The sequence below is a fragment of the Marmota marmota genome, unplaced genomic scaffold, assembly GCF_001458135.2.
Source record: "Marmota marmota marmota unplaced genomic scaffold, marMar, whole genome shotgun sequence".
Classification (NCBI taxonomy): Eukaryota; Metazoa; Chordata; class Mammalia; order Rodentia; family Sciuridae; genus Marmota; species Marmota marmota.
The window spans coordinates 54,299,575-54,308,399 of NW_025999968.1; the positions used below are offsets into that span (position 1 = coordinate 54,299,575).

The 8,825-nt window shown below is 48.0% G+C and overlaps 1 long non-coding RNA gene across 1 annotated transcript; it reads left to right on the forward strand.

Moving 5' to 3' along the window:
- The first annotated feature begins 784 nt into the window (after nucleotides 1-784).
- On the forward strand, nucleotides 785-8,597 carry LOC125616948. Its single transcript, XR_007347751.1, has 4 exons — nucleotides 785-1,846; nucleotides 3,897-5,256; nucleotides 6,678-6,786; nucleotides 7,352-8,597. It is a non-coding gene; the product is annotated as an uncharacterized LOC125616948 (long non-coding RNA).
- Nucleotides 8,598-8,825: the final 228 nt, after the last annotated feature.

Consider the following 8,825-nt stretch of genomic DNA (forward strand, 5'->3'; position numbering starts at 1 on the left):
TCTCTCCAACGTTGGCAACATTGGAGAGTTCCTGTTTTTCAACCCCCTCCCAGGTCATGGTGTTACGTTTTTAAAACACTTTGCCAGGATAATGAGTGCCAACAAGCATCTCTTTTTCAAACTTTTCTCTATTATCAAATATAAATTTACTTTCATGCTAGCAGTCCTTCTGGGTTTTCTCCCCTGTTAACTGCTGGTTTATATACCTTGCAAATTTCTTTCCTGGATTGTCTGTCATTTTTCTGACCTTAGAGAACAGAAAGGCAGCGTTGGCTGCATGGGTGCTGTTCAGAAGAGCATTCAAGACCACCACCCACCTTGCCCTGCCCCTGACCTGGACAAAGAGGGCCCTGAATTCTACATGCTTCTAGAAAAACCCGTTCATTCTTGGACACCCTGACATTTCACCTGCCTGCCCACCCCCACACACCGCCCAGCTGCCCTATTTTCTTTCTTTCTTTTTTTTTTTTTGTGGACACAATATCTTTATTTATTTTTATGTGGTGCTGAGGATCGAACCCAGTGCCTCGCGCATGTCAGGCCAGCGCGCTACCACTTGAGCCACGTCCCCAGCCCCCAGCTGGCCTATTTGCCTTGAAGACTTGGGGAGTAATGTAACAGTGCCCGGAGCCCTTTATTCCGTGTGTGTGTGTGTGTGTGTGTGTGTGTGTGTGTGTGTGTCTGGGGATTGAACCCAGGGCACTCTACCACTGTTTCACCCCCAATTACTCCTTTCTCCCATTTCTTTTTACTAAGTTACTCAGGCTGGCCTTGAACTTGTGATGGGGCCTCCTGGCTCAGCCTCCTGAGTAGCCGTAGCCGTAGCATGTGCCACAGCGCCTGGCTGGCCTCCTATTCTTATTGATGGGGATCATCAAGAGAATCCCGGGTATTACAGGTTATCCCTCACCCTCAGCAACCCAGTTTCTATCAGTTCAGTATATTCCAGCCTTGACCCCCCCTCCCTCTCCCACCCTGAAACCTATTCTCTGGGTCCCCAGAGTTTAAGTCATCATCCAAATTTCTGTCCTCCTCAAACTCTTCAAAATTTTTCTTCCTCTTGTTGTTCTGACTGAAACTGGAACCTCAAAGCTCTTGCTTTCCCTGTGGCTCTATTCTGTGGTGACCCTTTTCTCTCCCATGACCCCTTTCCTACTAGGCCTGGAGGTAGGGCACCTGCCTCCTGATCCTGTGCCCCATGCAGACCTCAAGCCCTCTCCCCACTCTAGTCCTAGGTTTTGACCTCATGCCAGCAGGCTGACCCCAGGGTGTGACTGGTCACCTGGGGACTTGGGTTATGTCCTCTTGTACCTGAGAGATTTCAGATCCTGATCCATTGTTACTCTTTCCATTCCAAGCTTGTGACTCTGGGTGACGTCAGTTACCACTTGGAGATCCTTCCAAGGCCCTGGCCTCTTAGTTACCTGGTGTCCCCTCCTCCATACTGCCATCCATCCTACCTCAGTCACCTGCTCCCTGCTTGTACCAGTAGATACATTATCCAAACTCTGTTTCAGACACCCCCTCTTGTCTCTCCAGCACACTCCCTTTTGTCTCCTGCACCAACAACCCAGTCCCCAACCGCACAGAGACCTACCCATCCTACCACCTTTTCCCCGCATCTCTCCTCATGCCACCCATTCCCTCCCTACCCAGCTCAAACTCCAAGTCAGCGACCACAACCACTCAGCCCCCTTGGTCCTCTCCTGCTGATTTTCGTCACTCTCCCTGCTACATTTGTGCGGCAGAACATGGCTGGAGAAAAACACTTCTGTCCTGACGTCGGCCATTTGTGCTCCCTGGCGCGGAGATGCTTCCCTGGTCCACCGATTCTCGACCTTCCCAGGTAAACCTCTGCCTTCCCCTCTCCCCAGACTTCCAGCACCTCTGGCCCCCACCTCACCCTCAGCTTCTATTTTACTGAAAACGGAATTTTTACCTTCTTCTATTTTACCATTATCTCACCTTGTGAAACACACACACACACACACACACTCAGAAGGAAAGCTCCACACACGCTCTCAGAGTGCATCTCCTGTCCATCACTGCACCCTCCATTTTCCCTCTTGATGAGCACACGGTGCTCCAGAGGGCTCACATCTCCCCGGTGTCCCAAGTTCAGTCCCCTTGTTCCTGCTGTGGACGTTGCTCCAGGAGATGTCGCCCTGCTGTCCTGCCACACTGAACTCCACAACTTCTGGTCATTCCCATCAGCAAAAACATGCTGTTAATTCCTCCTGGAGTGTGAGTGGCGCTGGTGGGGACACTCAAAAGACTTCTCTATGTTCCCTTCGTTTTCTGTCTTTTCAGTCTCTTTAATGAAAATAACAGCGGAAGAAGAGAAACCCAATCTTCCTCACTGGAGGGCACCCACTCTCCCTGGAGCCCCCTCATCAGGCTCTGCCCCCGCCATGCTTGATTGTGCCCTGCTCCCTCAGACCCAGGCCCCGTCCTGGGCCCCCTTTAACTCCCCACCAGCAGCACTAACACAGCGGCTGGTGTCCTCCCCGGAAGTGCCTCCTTTGCTTGGTCCCTAGGGCATCCAGACCCTGCTTGCTCTGACTCGGGGCTCCTCTGGTGGTTCCCCTCCCTTCTTCCTTGTAGTGTTGGGGTGTTCCGGCCGCAGCCTGTCTACTCTTAGCTGCCTGGTGACTCCACCCTGCCTGGGGTTCTGATTGTCATTTAGGTTTATACTGGGGCTCCCTGATTTCTGTCTTCAGCCTGGATTTCTCTCTGGGGTCCCCCCAGGATCTCCAACAGCCTGCACACATCTTCTTTTAAAACCCTAACTGGCGTCTTGCCTTCACTCTCCACAACTTGAGCTCCTGCCTCCCTCCCAGGCCTGCTCTTCCAAGGGTTTTCCTGCCTTCCGTGCGCTCCAACCAAGTCTTGGAATCGTCTGACTCCTTGCTTTCCTCCACATCCCCCAGAGGATCCTGCTGCTTCACCTTCGAAACACATCCAGAATCTCACCACTTCTCGTCACCTCCACTGCCACCACCAGGGGCCCGCCACATCTTCTCTCTTAGACCACGAGAGCCCCTTGTTTCAGTGTCTGGTGACACCATGACACAGCACCACATTGGAGGGCTTGCGGTTGTGTTGTTCCCCCACTGACGGAGCCCGTTTCTCTTCTGGATGAATAAATCAGAGTTGGTAGATCCCTTTTATTTTGCCTCCCAAATTTATTCGAACTGCTGCAAAGACTGGTCTGAGACAGGACTGCTTTTGTGTTGAACTGGGTTTTAGCAACATGTATACCACCAAATGCAGCAAAGGGTGAGGCCGCCCTGGACAAGGGGAGTGTCTCTGGGTGTCCATCCATGACCCACGTTATTGTGTGGAAAAAGGGGCTTACGGGGCACTACAACACAGTCTCCTCTCTTTACCAAAAAATCAGAAACAAAGACCAAAATGCTGAGTAGCAATGTATGAGTGGCATTGATCTCTGAGGAATGTGATGCTGGGTACTTTTTGTTTTCTTTCGCTAAGTACAATTTCTAATTTTTAAAAACAGTGACATGTGCTGGAAACACATTAGGAAAAAAAAATCAATAACAACAGAAGAAAGACGGAGTAAGAAAAATACTCTGAGAAACAATCTAACGGGTCAGCACAGCGTGACCTTCCTGCACTGCAGACCTGTGAGCATGGCCAGGCTTTTATTTAGGGAAAGCTAATGTGATTTGGAAGATAGCACGCCTGTGGGTGAGGTCATTGTTCCTGGGGCCTTATTATGCTCTTTCTGGTCGTAAGAGAGACCCAAGAGGTTCTGAGCACAGCACAACTACTAATAAAATTAAGATGATAACAGTTGGATTATTCGACTTCACAGAAATTACAGCTTAAAAGTTAACTTTTAGAGTTTTCAGCCAAGACACTAATCTTTTTCACAGAGCACAGAGCAAGAAGAAAAGTCCCTAAGTTGATCAACAGCTCAAAGAAGAGACCCTTGCCGGGATGGCTGCTGAGACCCTGGCATGAGCGGGCAGTGGACTCCCTCAGCCCCAGGAGAACCAGATAAAGGAAGCAGCATCTGTCCCAGAAGATCCAGGGAGATCTGAGCAGCCGGGCCAGGAGGTTCCTTGAAGTTCTGGATCTTTGATGTCTTGATGAAGGTATAAATCCCCCTAGCCCGTTCCTGAACTACATGTCCTGGAACTCAAAGTGTCTGTATTCTTGGCTGGGACTGGCCTCCAGAGAGTTGGTGGCCATTTGTGTGATCGGAAGGCCGCCAGGATACCACTCCTACTGCCGAGTCGTGCTGTGTGAAATCCTGCCAGGTGACAATCATTTCTTGGTCATCAAGAGCCCAGTAGGGGTGTGAGTGATGCGCTTGTAGTTCTTTTTTTTTTTTTTTTTTTTAGTTCAGAAGGGATGAGGTTGGAAACTTTGATATAACTAGAGTTTTCTCTCTTAAAAGAAAACTTATCTGAAACTTAGAAATAAGGAAGGCCAAGGGACATTCCCCACCCGCCAAGGTCATACTGGGGGCATTGTTTGTCAGGCTCACCCAGAGATAGTTCCATTCTTGAAGAGAATATACCTGTGTGTGACTTTACTATTTACTAGTTGATAAGCCCAGACACAGTAAATATACATGTTACCTTGTCAATTTCTGTCCCTTAGCGAAGATAACCACAAGGGTTACAGGCTCATTCCCACGTAGGCACATTCACCAGCTTCCTAGCTAGCCTGGCAGTCACTCCAACACTTTATCTTGTTCTTAAATGCTGTAAAATTCCACAGATGTTCTTTAAGCTTCTTTACTATCCTATTGGCTTAACAAGTTGAATATTAATTTTATATTTGTGTAAAAGTTGTGTGTTTAACTTTTTAAACTTAATAAATTTAAAAACTTATTAAGTGACAGGAAGGTAAGGAGACATTAGGGCCATAGCTTTAAAGACATGACATGGATCTCATTTATATGTGACGAGCTGGGTCTACCGTCACTCCTTGAAGCAGCAGGATGTGTCAGGTGGCATGGAATCTGTGCAGGGAGCCCCTTGGTGCGCAAGAGGCCACTGGATTTTTTTTTCCAACCTTAACAGCTAGCTGAGAGCAAGGTCAGAAGAAGAGGGTGTGGGTGGAGCCAGGGCCACCAGATGGAAGGAGGGGATTTCTGACTGCTGTTGTGATTTCTGAACCAAGGCCCCTGGCAGATGCAAATGTCAACTGGAGGAGGAGACCTCAGAGGTGGAGGAATCTAGGGAAGACAAGGTCCGGGTGTGATGATGGAGTGGAGCAGAGGAGGTGAGGCAGAGAGTGGTGGGAACCAGAAACCACCTCCCTGAGGCTGAGCTCCCTGGGGACAGCAACAGGAGTGCCTGCCCTCGAGTGCTGAGGGCTGCCTTGGCCTAAAGGACAATGACTCATGCAGAGCAAAGGAATGAGGGAAGGGAGGGCCACAGAGCTGTAGGGGGACAGGGTCCCGTGGCCAGAGGGGCAAGCATTTTGGACCACAATCATGGATTTTTCAGGATGACTGACACAAATGGAAGAAGTCAGCTTTGAGAGAGGCCCAACCACCACAGCCATAGTTTGGGTGACACAGCAGAGGGTCAGAGTGAGGTCATGACCCATCCTGCCTCAGGCATAGAGGTGCAGGTGACCCTCGGACTCCGCTTGTCTTGGGTGGACACCTCATTCTAGAACCTGGTCAGGAAACAGGCACCTCTGCCTCACAGATGGGAAGGTTCTAGAGGGACAGGCCCACCTTCTCAAGCCACAGAAAGCAACACACAGCACCTTTGGACCTGCAGGGCTGTGTTCTAGCCTGGGAAGGCCATCTGCAGGTGGCTGAACCCCACCCCTCCTGCCACCTGGGGCTCCTAACCTGGTCCTTGTCTTAGCTCAAGGCCACGCTGCACCACAGGCCCTGACTGCTGCTCCCCACCATGGAGTGTCTGGGGCCTCCACCCACGGGGCAAGATTTTCCCAGGCACCTACTGAACGGAAAAAGTGCCCAACTCCCAGGTGCTCTTGTGTGGGTGCCGCTTCCCTCCACGAGCCTCTCAGCCACAGCTGCAAATTCCAGTTTTATCTCGGTTGTGTTTTTCAGCCTGTTTGCCCTTGATTATGGTTTAGTTTTGAAAGGGAAAGGGGCATACACTCTCCAGCTCCCCCTTTTTTTTTTCTTTCTCGGAGTAACGAGGCTTATTTATAGTGGAATTATTTTTTCCATTATGGCACATTTGGTTTCATTATTCTGCTGCCTTGCATTTTGAATTGCATAGGGGAAGAAACCCATAAAGGAATATTCCACCCCACCCCACCTCCCTGGAGCTGATTGTAGGGAAAAAAAAAAAAAAAAGACAAAACATTCTATGAGTCACTCTGTACCATTATGATTTTTTGCCCTTGACCAATAGAATTACGGGTCTGTGTGAACCGTGTCACTCAGCTTAAGTGGATGTGAGGTTCAAAGTACAAGTATCTGTGGTACCACCTGCTTGGGAGGCTGAGGCAGGAGGACACTTGAGCTCAGGAGTTCAAGGCCAGCTTGGACAACCTAGTGAGACCCTGTCTCAGGAGAAAAAGAAAGACGAAGGAGGAGGAGGAGGAGGGGGGAGGGGGAGGGGGAGGGGGAGGAGGAGGAGGATTATTCAAAATATGGAGAAGCCCAGAATCCTACCCTGAGTCCATTTCTTCCCTCACTGGTGGTTCTTTCTAAGGATGAAGTATGATGCTGCAGAGCACAATCCTCAGACTTCTGGAAAGAAGTTGTTCATTTTGCTCTTCTGCCTTTCCATTCAAACTGGCTGAAAACACCACTAACTCCAGGTATCTGGGCAGAATCTTTGGTTACAGCACTGGCCACTCAGGTTACTTCTCTATTGCCCTGGTCTTTGCTCTCTTAGGCCTAGAAAGAGGACAAGGAAAACCTCTCCCTTTGGGATCCAGGAGGTTGCTCAAGTTGGCTTGCGAAAGACTTGGCTGAATTTCACATCAATGTTGGTCACATGTTCTAAAGTCCTAGGTTTGAATCCATATTTCTTGCTGTTTTTATAGTGTTCAATCATGAACGACAGGGATGTCTTCTGTGAAATGAATCATTGGGTGTGTTTGGCATCATGCAAATACATTATGTGACTGTACTTACACAAACTAAGATGGCTACAATATGACTAGATGACTTAAAATTATGGGACCACCGTCATGTCTGTGGTTCGTCATTGACCAAAACGCTGTCATGCATAACTCTATCTAAATAAGAGGCTTATGCATCTTTCTTCATTTCTAGGAGAGAAAATGGAATCGCAGGGGAGGGCTCAGCCTTGCTTGAAATCCCCCAATTTAGGGGAAGAGCTTTGATCAAACCCTCTTGCTTCTGCTTCAATTTGTACAGATGAAAGAGAAGCAGATCTTTGCCAATTTGTAATGCTCTCTAGGAGAGAGGTGGGGGTGCCGAGCATCGCATTTTCCTGTAGTTGCTTGTTCTTCAGCTGCTTTAAAAAGTATCCTGCCAACATGGAGAAATCAGAACCCTCATCCACCACGGGGGAATGCAAAATGATATAGCTCCTTTGGAAAACAGACTGGCAATTCCTAAAAAACACTAAATATAAAGTTAGCATATAATCCAGTAATTCCACTCCTAAGTCAGTATTCCCAGGACAATCGAAAAATGCATGTGCCTAATAAAACTTGTGCACAAATGTTCACGTCAGCATTGTTCATATTATTTTTTCTAAAGATAAATTAAGTGAGATCTTTGTTATTTGTTTTGTTCCTTACCTAGTCATATCTTTTTGGAAACAACTCAATAGTGGGATAAATATATGATCTTCCCTCACCCCCAGTTCTTCTTCTTTCCGTGGTAAGGAGGGGTTCCATGGCTGAGATCAGCTTTGGCCCACAGCCCCGGGGTCAGGCCTGTGTTCATCTGTGGAGATTCGAATCATAATATTGCAAGCTAGATTTACCTTCCTTGGGAATTTAGTTCCTTTTTATTTCCAAACACATTTTCTTTATTTCATCCTATTTATTTCTGCACCCTGCCTCAAGCTCTGACAAATTTGAATTTTTCCAAAAGCACAGAGAAATGCATTATTCCAATTATGATGATTATTTGTAGTTGTTCTTTTAGTTTATAATAATGAAAAGATGGAATTCAATATTTTTTTTCCTTTGGCTGTTTTATTGTTTTGCATTTTGCGTTCCCATAATTTTGCTTTCAGTCTCCTCATTGAATTTTTGATCTCTGAAATAGCAATTTTAAATAGCTGTCCGATGGCATATGTATCCACAACAGAGAGTGTTGCCAAGCATACAGAATGATCGGGCTCCTTACTGAAATACTGAATGTCTGTGCAGCGGAGTCCACGTACAGACCTGAGACTGAGATCTGGAATGGGGCTCCATGATGAAGACTGTCAAGATGACAGCTTCCAGTGGGTTGAGACTCTCATGAACTTAGCAGTCCCCCAGTGCTACCTAACAAAACAATGTGATTCTCTTCTCTGCATGGTCACAAGTGCCCACTGAAGCTCACATCCTGGCTGTTCGGAACCACTTGCTGTGACCCACACTTTCCATGCTCTGGATCTTTGCTGGTGCGAGAGGTCTCCTTTCCATCTGCCAGGAATGCTCCTCCTCCCCTGTTCACTGGGATGCTCTTCTGAACCCAAGCCAGCTTGGGTACTCTCCTGGGCCTCCTCAGCACATCACATGCTGGTTGCACCTGTCAATATGTCTGTCCCTCCTTTCCAGCTAAGGGTAATTTCTGTGCCATGGATCTCTTTGGCAGTTGATGAGGCCTCTGGATCTCATGTCAGAATCCTGTTTTTGAATGCATAAAACACATTGGGTTTTGGTTCAGG